Source organism: Gekko japonicus, unplaced genomic scaffold (genome assembly GCF_001447785.1).
Source record: "Gekko japonicus isolate JY-2015 unplaced genomic scaffold, Gekko_japonicus_V1.1 scaffold3542, whole genome shotgun sequence".
Lineage (NCBI taxonomy): Eukaryota > Metazoa > Chordata > Lepidosauria > Squamata > Gekkonidae > Gekko > Gekko japonicus.
Window position 1 is genome coordinate 109,370 of NW_015176555.1, and position 11,020 is coordinate 120,389.

Sequence of the window (11,020 nt, forward strand, 5' to 3'; positions counted from 1 at the left end):
AGGAAAAGAGGAGGGGGAGAGGAAAGGGGGGGAAACGGAGCTTATAAAATAAACGCTGGGAAGCCGAGAGGTTTTCAGACAGTTCCTGCAAGCTTGTATCCTGTCGTCTTTGTATCACATGCACCCCTGCACCCCACACCCCAACGAGCAGCACCACACTCCGCACCATCGTCTATATGACAGCCCTTCAGGTACTTGAATATGGTTCTCATATCACCTGTCCGTCGTCTCCTCTCCAGGCTAAACATACACAGCTCCTTCAGCCTTTCCCCCTAGGACTTGGTCTCCAGACCCCTCACCATCTTCATTGCCCTCCTCTGGACTCACGGTCCAGCTTGTCTGTATCCTTCTTAAATAGTGGTGCCCAAAACTGAACACAAGACTCTAGGGGAGGTCTAACCAGAGCTGTGGTTCTCCCAGACAGGTGGGAAGGACACTCAGAGAGCAGGGCTTTGGAGGAGGATCTTAACTGGACGGCCTTCGGTTGTCGAGGCCTGATGCGATGGCATCACTGCTGGGAGATGTGTGTGCCCCACCCTGTCAAGATTTGACCCTTGCTCTTCATGGACGTTGTTGTCGAGACAGGCTTCCTCGATCAAAGGAACGTGAAAGAGTTGGTTGTGAGAACCCTCCCAAAACAGGGCTCCTTGGACCCCAAAGAGTTAACTACCCCCCTCCCAGTGACCAAGATTCCTTTTATGGGTGAGTTGCTTGAGCCGGTGGGTGGTGGCTAAGCAGCCTCAAGGAGCCTCGGAAGAGACCCGTTTACATGGACCCCCTTCAATTCAGATTCAGGCCTCGGTATGGGGTGGAAATGGCCTTGGTGGCCCTGACAAATGATACTCACTTAGAATAGAATCATAGATTGTTAGAGTTGGAAGGGACCTTGCAGGTGATCTAGTCTAACCCCTGCACTCTGCAGGAGCACAGCCAAAAGATAGCCCTACAACATTCCCGAAAGATGGTCGCCCAGCCTCCACTTGGAAACGTCCAGCGAAGGAGCATCCACCACCTCCCAGGCAGACTGTTCTACTGCTCAACCACTCTGACAGTCAGGAAGTCTCTCCTGATATTTAGCCGGTAATGACTCCCTTGTAATTTCCACACATTAAATCTAGTCTTGCAATCTGGAGCAAGAGAGAATAGATCTGCTCCATCTTCTACATGGCAGCCCTTCAGATATTTGAAGACTGCAATCATGCCCCCTCTAAACCTTCTCTTTCCCAGGCTAAACAGACCCAACTCTTTCAACCTTTCCTTGTAAGACTTGGATTCCAACCCTCCCACCATCCTGGTTGCCCTCTTCTGGACACGCTCGAGCTTGTTAACATCCTTTATAAAATGTGGTGCCCAAAACTGGACACAGGGCTCCAGGTGATGCCTGACCACAGCAAAACAGAGTGGAACGACCACCTCCCGTGATCTGGACATAATGCTTCTGTGAATGCATCCTAAGATTGCACTAGCTTTCTTCACAGTCACATTGCACTGGAGGCTCATGTTTAGCTTGTGATCAACCAACTTGGAGAAGGACAGGTGTCCGTGTTGATTCTCTTGGACCTCTCAGTGCCAAGGGCCTTTTATGTCCTTCTGGAGAGGCTGCCTGGGTTCGGAGAAGGGACAATTCCAGAAGGATGTGCAGAGGGAAGGCAGCTTGGCACCTTGGCATTTATGCTGTGCAGTCTCAATGGGTTCCGTCTTTTTTGACATTGCTCTTTAACATCAATAGGAAACTGCTGGGAGAGATCATCGGGGGATTTGGAGGAAGGTATCACCAACATGTGTGTAGGGGGCACGGTGGCTCAGAGGTTAAGATGCTGAATAGCAGATCAGAAGATCGGTAGTTTTGCAGTTCGAGACCCGAGTGCCATGTGATGGAGTGAGCTCCCGGCTCTGGCCCCAGCTCCTGCCAACCTAGCAGTTCGAAAGCGAGAAATTGCAAGAAGGTAAATAGGTACCACTTCGGTGGGAAGGAAACAGAGTTCCATGCACCTCGGTGTTTAGTCATGCCAGCCACATGGCCACGGAAACGTCTTCGGACAGCGCTGGCTCTTTGGCTTGGAAGGATGAGCACCACCCCTAGAGTCGTATTTGACCAGCTTTCGAGCAAGGGAAACCTTTACCTTTACCTTATCACCAATATATTTTTGTTGTTGTTCAGTCGCACAGTCGAGACCGACTCTTCGCGACCCCATGGACCAGATCACGCCAGGCCCTCCTGTCTTCCGCTGTCCTCTGAAGCTTGCTTAATTTCATCTTCGTTGCATTGATGACACTGTCTAACCATCTCATCCTTTGCCGTCCCCTTCTTCTTTGACCAGTCAGATTTCACCAGCTTTCGAGCAAGAAAAACCTTTACCTTTACCTTATCACCAATATATAGGCGACCTCTATTCCCACGCCTGTTTCCCTTTACCATTGAGGCAGGGGGGGGCTGTGGAAGTCCTGAACAGATGCCTGGAGCAGATTGTGAGATGGATGAGAGCCAATAAGCTGAACGTATGACAGTTGTGTATGGACATAGTTTTAGATATTTGGAAACCTCCTTTAGCTGCTTGTGTGTGGACTCACCACCACGGATGTCATGCTTCCTATTTCTTGTTTGTTTGGCTGAAAATGCAAAGGACACCTGGAGCTCAATGCACACAGTTGTGCCCAATGGAGTGTGACTTCGGCAGCTCCCTCTTCCCACAGGTGCCTGAGAGGCCCCCCTGAAGTCCTGCTCTTTGGGGAGACGAGACTGCCAGGACCAGGATTTTGGGGGGGGTCTTTTGGGGCTCGGTGTGCTTGCACCCATGGAAATGTGCACCGGATCCAGTCCGCTGGCTGGAAATGGAACGCACGCTGTGGAAGAAGACACCCCCCCCCCCAATGACCTGCTCAGCTGCATATCTTCCCGAGGAGTGTTACACAAGAGTAGCTCTTTGGCTGTGTTTCCTGTTGCTTCACTGCTTGGCCTGCGTGGGGCTGCGTTGTGGCCAGCCTCTTTCTGGGCTTGGGATATAAAGCGTTCAGGGAGAGTCCGGGCAGCCGCCAGTGCCTCACCATGAAGACTCGCTGCCTCCTCTTCCTTTTCGTTGGGCTCGTCTTCATTCTCTGTGCCCAGGTGCCTCCTGCCTCTGCTCGTGGTAAGCGAACCCTTTCTGACGCTGCCTAAAAGCACCTTTCTTCCAGGCCAGGTAGGGCCAGGCTTAGTAATCAGGGATGCCAGTTTAGTGTCGTGGTTAAGTGCGCAGAGGACTCTAATCTGGGAGAACCGGGTTCGATTCCCCACTCCTCCACTTGCACCTGGCTGGATGACCTTGGGAAAGCCGTAGCTCTGACAAGAGCTGTCCTTGAAAAAGAGCCGTTTCTGTCAGAGCTCTCGCAGCCCCACCTACCTCGCAAGGTGTCTGTTGTGGGGAAGGGGAAGGGAAAGGAGTTTGTAAGCCACTCTGAGACTCCCCTGGGTAGTGAAGGGCGGGGTATGAATCCAATCTCTTCTTCTCCTTCTCCTTGTGTAGTTGCGTTGTGTGTCTTGAGATGACAACCTTCCCTCCCACACACACACGCACACAGTACCCCAGAGGTAGAGTTCAGACGGGACCAGAGTAGAATGTTCCTGTGAATATTAAACAATATTAGACATATTGCCTCCCACATTGCAGGCTTCTGGCTGACACTGATATTTTCTTCTGACCAAGCGTGGCTGGAGCTCTTGGGCTGTGTAAAGACGTGCCTCCGAAGCGTCCTGAGCACAGGCCTGATCCAACAGGGTTCTTGTGATAGGAATAGGTGCCTGAGCTTTGGCTTACTATTAGAACTCCCAGCCCAGTGGGTGGAACACAGTCCCTCTCTTACACGCCCACTCAAAATGAAAACACTTACAGTACCACTACGTGGAATTTTATGTATTTCTTGAATACAAGAACCTTAGGGAGTACAAGAACCTTAGTTGTGTGGAACTAGGAACTGAGACAAAGTATGTGGATCCTGCAAACACACTAACAGTATTTCGCCTCCATCTTATCCTCGCAACAACCCTGTGAGTTACTATGAGAGACAGCGACTAGCCCTAATTTATCCAGCCATAGGGATGGGCATGAACCGTATTTTTGCTGTTCGGTTTGTTAGTGAACCACAAACCGAACCATGAACCAATAGAAGAAAAAGAAGAGATTGGATTTATACCCCGCCCTTCACTACCCAGAGGAGTCTCAGAGCGGCTTACAAACTCCTCTCCCTTCCCCTCCCAACAACAGACACTCTGTGAGGTCGGTGGGGCTGAGAGAGCTCTGACAGAAACGGCTCTTTTTCAAGAACAGCTCTTATCAGAATTATGGCTTGCCCAAGGTCATCCAGCCAGGTGCAAGTGGAGGAGTGGGGAATCAAACCCAGTTCTCCCAGATTAGAGTCCGTGCACTTAACCACGACACCAAACTGACTCTCTCAGTAGGTTTTTGACAGGGAGCCATTAAAACTCCTGCTTTCTGCTCCCCACCACTCAACTGTTTTTGTGGAGGAGGAGGAGGAGACTGGATTTATACCTGCCCTTCACTACCCAAAAAAGTCTCAGAGTGGCTTACAATCTCCTTTCCTTTCCCGTTCCCTACAACGGACACCCTGTTCGGTAGGTGGGGCTGAGAGAGCTCTTTCAAGAACTGCTTGTGAGAGAACAGCTCTGAAAGAACTTATAAGTGACCCAAGGTCACACCAGAAACTACATGTGGAGGAGTGGGGAATCAAACCCAGTTCTCCCTCATTAGAATCTGCACTCCTAACCACTACACCAACTGGCTTGGATCACCACGAACTGCCTTAAAATTCATGCAAGTTTGTGGCGGATCTTCAGTTCATGAACATCAATTCACAAATCAGCCAAAATTAGTTATAAACTTTCATTTGTGAGCTGGTTTGTGCCCATCCCCGTCCAGCAAGCTTCCCGGCAGAGTGAGGATTTGGGCCTGGTTCTCCTAGACCCGAGTCTGACACCACAACCGCTACATCACACTGGGTCCCATCAACACTACACTGAACAGACTCCTAAGGAACATCTTAAAAGTTAGAAAAATGAGGTCGGGACATGACTTATGGTTTGGTGAATGCTTTAAGATGGTTGTGTGGAACTAGGAACTGAGGCAAAGTGTGCGGGTCCTAGGAACACACTAACACAAGGAAAAACCCATCCTAAAATAGATTACTCACATGCCGAAGAAGAATGGGTATTGTATAGGGAGGAACAGGTAATATAGACCCAGAGTGGGGCACTGGTTACAGTGTCGGACTAGGATCTGGGAAATCCAGGTTCGAATCCCCACTCCGCTCTAGATGCTCACTGGGTGGCCTTGGGGGAGTCACACACTCTCAGCCTACCTTATAGGGTTGACGTGAGGATAAACTGGAGGACAGGAGAATGATGTAAGGGTCTTCATTGGGGTGAAAGGCGGGCTGAAAATAAATGAAGGAAACAATGATACAGGAAGCAATGGATTGGGAAGGAATTTGTGGATATAAAAACACACCAAAAGCTCCGCTAGACGTTCACTCTGAGCACTAAGAAAGCAGTTAACCTCCAGGGTTGAGTTTCTTTTCACACTTCCACATTCCCCTACCAAAAATCCCATTGATTGGAAGAGGAAGCAAAGGAAGGACCAGCTAGCAGGCTCTTCCTTCAGTTGCCATGTGCCTCACTGGTTTCAATGAATGCTGCAAAAAGTCTCTCTTAGTGAGCTCAAAGCGTCCTCCAAAGTGAAAAGCACTTTCCTGGGGAAAATGGCTGCTTTGTGCTTTTCACTTTGGAGGAAGCTTTGAGCTAGATGGCCATCCAACAGCAATGCTGATTCTGTGAACTTGGGCAGATCATGAGAGGGAGGGCAGGGAGGGCAGGAAGGTCTGCCCCAGGGCTTAGTTCTTGTGGCCCTTTCTTACACGGCCAGGGGAATGCCAACTGCTACTTCAGGGTCAGGAAGCAACTGTTCTCCAGCCCAGAAGATGGCAAAAAACCCTTCCAGGATCTCAGTGGAAGAGCCTCTGCTTGGCATGCAGAAGGTCCCAGGTTCAATCGACCTGCATCCCGTTTAAGTGGGCCAAACTGTCTTGGCTGGACCAGTGGTTCTGATCCGGTCTAAGGCAGCTTCGTGTGTTCGTGTCCTGCAGTGTTCTTTTTGTGCTTCCGAGCATGAGCAGGATTTGGAAGGCAGGGATGGGGTGAGAGAGGAGGGGCAGACAGAGGTGCAGAAGCCGGCCGGGGTCTCCAGAGTGCGCACACACAGCCTGAATGTTGCCGGAAAGGAGGACTGGGGGGCTGTTGCTCCAGGTTGACTCCCGGCCTGTCCCCGGCACCAAGCAAGGGCTTCACCTGAGACCCCCCCTGAAACAATGTCCCTTTCAGGTGGGGGCGCTGGGGGAACATGCCTGGGACCTCCTGCACCCAAAGGAGGGGATCTCCCACAGCACCAGGGCCCCGCCACTGAACCTGAAGGAGGGCTGGGGCAGTTAGGGGAGGGGGGCCAGCTGCAGTAACGCAGTCCTCTGCCCCACATCGGCGACCTTGCCTCCCCTCCTTCCCTCTAATCTCCCTTGCCCAAGACGTCCTCTCATCCCTCACCAGTCTGCAGCCTCCAAGGTAGGGGGCCTTTTGGGAGTCGGCCATGGCCTGCCTCTCCACAGCAACCTGGGACATCGTGGGTGGTCTCCCCTCCAAATACCAACCTGGGCCAACCCTGTGTGGCTTCCAGGATCCCATGAGATTGGCCTAGTCTGGGCCATAACTAAGCGCTTGGGAAGGGTGGGGCTCGGGGAGAGGAGAGGAGAGGACAGGAGGGTCCGGAGCGGGGTGTAAGGCCACTGAATCCACCCTCCAAGGCAGCCATTTCCTCCAGGAGAACTGGTCTGGCCTGAGCTCTGTAGTCTAGAGAGCTGTTGAGATTCTGGGAGATCTCCAGGTCTCACCTGGAGATTGGCAACCTTACCCACAGGCACTCTTGTGCCCGCTGCCCGGAATGCTCCTCCCTCCCCTTGCCTCTCAGCCCTTCTGTTTCCTTCCAGTGCGCCCTGGAAGATGCCCCAGGCCTGGTATTGGGGTCTGTGCGAACTTGTGCAGGAGCGACAGCGGCTGTGATGCAGGACAGAAATGCTGCTTCAATGGCTGTGGCCGCAGCTGCATGAAGGCCATTAGAGGTAAGGGAAGTCCACGGCACAGATGCCATGGCCTGGCCTCTGATACGGTGGCCACCAGGGTACAAGGAGGGAACTCAACTCATGGGAGCTCCGCAGCACAGCTGTACACTGAGGGGACTTGGCTCAGTGATAGAATGTTCTCTCATCCCTCACCAGTCTGCAGCCTCTGTGCTGGGGACCTGGGTGGGAGTCGGCCGTGGTCTGCCTCTCCGCAGCAACCCCGGGACTTCTTTGGTGGCCTCACCTCCAAATACCCACCTTGGCCAACCCTGTGTGGCTTCCAGGATCCAATGAGATTGGGCTAGCCTGGGCCGTACCTAGTCCATACCTAGTCTGGGCCATACCTAAGTGCCATTCCTAAGTTCTCCAAATTCTTGGAGAACAGGTGAGGTGCCAGAAGATTGGAGGTGGGCAAATGTTGTCCCCATCTTCAAGAAGGGGGGAAAGGAGGATCCGGGTAAGTATCAACCCATCACCTTGACGTTTATACATTGGAAAGTTTTAGAACAAATAATTGAACAGACAGTCCTTAAGCATTTGGAAAGGACAGCTCTGATTACTAAGAGCCAGCATGGCTTTCTCAAGAACAAGTCATGTCAGACTAACCTTATGTCTATCTCACTCTTAAAAAAAAAAGTTACTACCTTGCTGGATCAGGGGAATACTGTAAACGTAGTTTATCTTGATTTCAGTAAAGCTATTGATAAGGTTTGACATAATATTGTTGGCAAAATGGGTGAAATGTGGCTTGGATCCTATGACTGTTAGGTGGATCTGTAACTGGTTGACATTTCACACCCAAAAAGTGCCTGTGAATGGTTCCTCATCCTCTTGGAAAGGAGTGACAAGTGGAATGCCTCAAAGATCTGTCTTGGGACCTGTTTTGTTCAACATGGGCAATTTTCTCAGTGGAGGGTGGTAAGAATGGATATGGAGAGTGTTCTGACGGTCAGACAAGAGGTTGGTGGGAGGAGAGAGGGGGGGGGAAAGGGAAGCCCGGAAGGTCCCATTGTATCTAGATAAGTCGGTTTCACTGCCAGGCATGTGGACGGTCCTGGATCTCTAACTCTCATTTCTTTTCGGTAGAATAACCTGGTCTGAAGCCCGGAATCACTGACAGCCGTCTGTGCGGAAGAACTGCTCCTGTCAAGAGTCGATGTACCAACTCGGGCCCTGATCCTCCTCCACTGTCCCGGAGTCCCCTCTCCTCTCTGTCATCTTTCCACCCAAGGCACACCAAGATAGCCTAATTCTCTCTTCACCCTGAAGGGTCATGCTGGAGGGGAACCGTGATTAAAGACACCCTTGCAAGTTCCAAAACGTGTTGAGATTATTGAGTCTTGTGTGCAGTTCTGGAGGCCTCCCTTCAAAAAGGATGTGGACAGAACGGAGCAGGCGCAGAGGAGAGTGACGAGGATGATCAGGGGCCTGGAGACCAAGAAGCCCTAGGAGGAAAGGCTGAGGGATTCCTTGGGGATGTTCAGTCTGGAGAAGAGGAGGTTGAGGGGGGACAGGGTTGCTCTCATAAAGTATCGGAAGGGCTGTCACTTCAAGGAGGGCAGGGAGCTGTTCCTCTTGGCAGCAAAGGAGAGGACTTGCAATAACGGGTATAAACTGAGGGTGGGAAGATATCAGCTGGCTCTTAGGGAAAACATTTTGGCAGTAAGAATTGTGCAATGGTGGAATCAGCTGCCTGGGGAGGTGGTGAGCTCCCCCCTCCCTGGCAGTCTTGAAGCAGCAGCTGGACAAACCCTTGTCAGGGATGCTCTAGGTTGACCCCACATTGGGCAGGTGGTGGGACTAGATGGCCTCTATGGCCCCCTTCATCTCTGTGATTCTAGGATTCTAGATCATTTCAAGTCCAAGAGAGCACAAACTGGACAATAGAGTCATAGAGTCATCAAATATTAAGAGTTGGAAGGGACCTTGCAGGTCATCTAGTCCAACCCCCTGCACTGTGCAGGAGGAGAGCTGAAAGACAGCCCTGCAACCAGGGGTCATTTCCTGCCGGAGCGCCCTGGAACGGTGCTCTGGCAGGAAGGAGCCCAGGCCCCACCCATCTCAGCCCCACCCTTCTCTCAGCCCCACCCATCTCACAGGGTGTCTGTTGTGCGGAGGGGAAGGGAGAGGAGTTTGTAAGCCACTCTGAGACTCCCAAGTGAAGGGCGGGGTATAAATCTTATCTCTTCTTCTTCTTCTTCTTCTTCTTCTTCTTCTTCTTCTTCTTCTTCTTCTTCTTCTCTGGACCGCCCGGCCTCAGGCACGGGAGGAGATTTAAAGCCCTGGTTTCCCTGCCCTGGAGAAGATTGGGCAGGGAAGCCAGGCATGTCTGCCTCCCTGCCCTTCCCTGCTCCAGCCAGCCTGCCATGGCGGGTTGGCTGGAGAGGGGGAGGGGAGGCGGGCAGACATGGCCCCCTTTCCCTTGAGCCTCTCCATTTTTTCGGAGAGACTCAGGGAAGGGGGGGATTTAAACTCATTTGCATATGCCTTAACTCATTTTAAACATGCCTGCCCTTTGTCGGGGGGTGGCATATGCAAAAGAGTTATGCCAATGAGCTCCTGCGCCTCTTTTTCTAGAAAATGGCCCCTGCCTGCAACACACCCAAAAGATGGTCATCCAGGTTCCGCTGAGGCAGTCTGTCCCACTGCTCAGCCACTCTGACACCTACAAAACTCCACAGTTTAGAGGGGGCATTGCTTGCAAGGGCCACCAAGGCAGCTGGAGAAAAGTACAATGCAAAGGAGTAGGCATGGAGTAATTAGTGGTAACCTGGTGGTAGGAGGTGCCGTCAAGTGGCAGCCGACCTATGGGGAGCCCACATGATTTTCAACACTAGACACATACAGAGGTGGGTTGGCCCTTGCCTGCCTCTGCATAGCAACCCTGGACTTCCTTGGTGGTCTCCCATCCAAGTTCTAACCGGGGCCGACCCTGCTTAGCGGTCGCCCATCCAAGTTCTAACCGGGGCCGACCCTGCTTAGCTTCTGAGACTGGGCTAGCCTTCCCCATCCAGGTCAGGGCAGGTGGACAGAGGTGGCTTTGCCCTTGCCTGCCTCTGCAGAGCAGCCCTGGACTTCCACGGTGGTCTCACACCCAAGGACTAACCAGGAGGACTCTGCTCAGCTTCCAAGATCAGGCTGGCCTGGGCGATCCAGATCAGGGCAGTGGTATATCCTACACCCAGGGGCCATTTCGTTCCGGGAGTAACAAACCCAGGAGTAGGGAGCCCAGGCATGCTTGCATGCCTGTCCTTTGGTTGCCCAGCCATGCCTCCGCGGGGAAGCGGGGGGGGGGGGTTTCAATAGGGGGGATTTAAATGCCTTTCTTTCCCTTCCCTATCTGGGGCATTGTAAGCATGCCTGGCCACGGGGCACCTGGAGAAGATCAGGTAGGGAACCTGCCCTTTGTCAGGGGGTGTGGCATATGCAAATGAGTTATGCAAATGAGCTCCTGCACCTCTTTTTCTACTAAATGACCCCTGCCTACACAAAGCAATGGGTCACATCAGGGTAGAAAGGACCTTGGATTTGGCCAAGGACAGAACCTCTGGGCCTAAGATGACCCAGGCAATAGAGCTACTGAGTTAGTCTACATAAAGGCTTGCCCTCCTTTAACTGGCACAGCCTCTTTGCAACGTGCTTTAAAAACAGTCTAGTGGTCACTGATGGCTTCACCAAATACGCACAGGCATTTCCTAGTAGAGTTGGGACAGCAAGACTGTTGCTACTATGCTTTGGGGGGATTTCATAACTCACCATGGATTTCACATCCGAATCCACAGAGACCAAGGTGGAAGTTTTGAGTCAGAACCAACGGTGGAGTTTAGTAAAACCGTTGGGACTAAGTCATATACTACAGGAT

The 11,020-nt window shown here is 52.0% G+C and overlaps 1 long non-coding RNA gene across 1 annotated transcript; it reads left to right on the forward strand.

The window, feature by feature from the left end:
* Nucleotides 1–3,046: 3,046 nt before the first annotated feature.
* Nucleotides 3,047–8,461, forward strand: LOC107124091. The gene is made up of 3 exons (XR_001482973.1): nt 3,047–3,128; nt 7,027–7,158; nt 8,245–8,461. It is a non-coding gene; the product is annotated as an uncharacterized LOC107124091 (long non-coding RNA).
* The last annotated feature ends 2,559 nt before the right edge of the window (nt 8,462–11,020 follow it).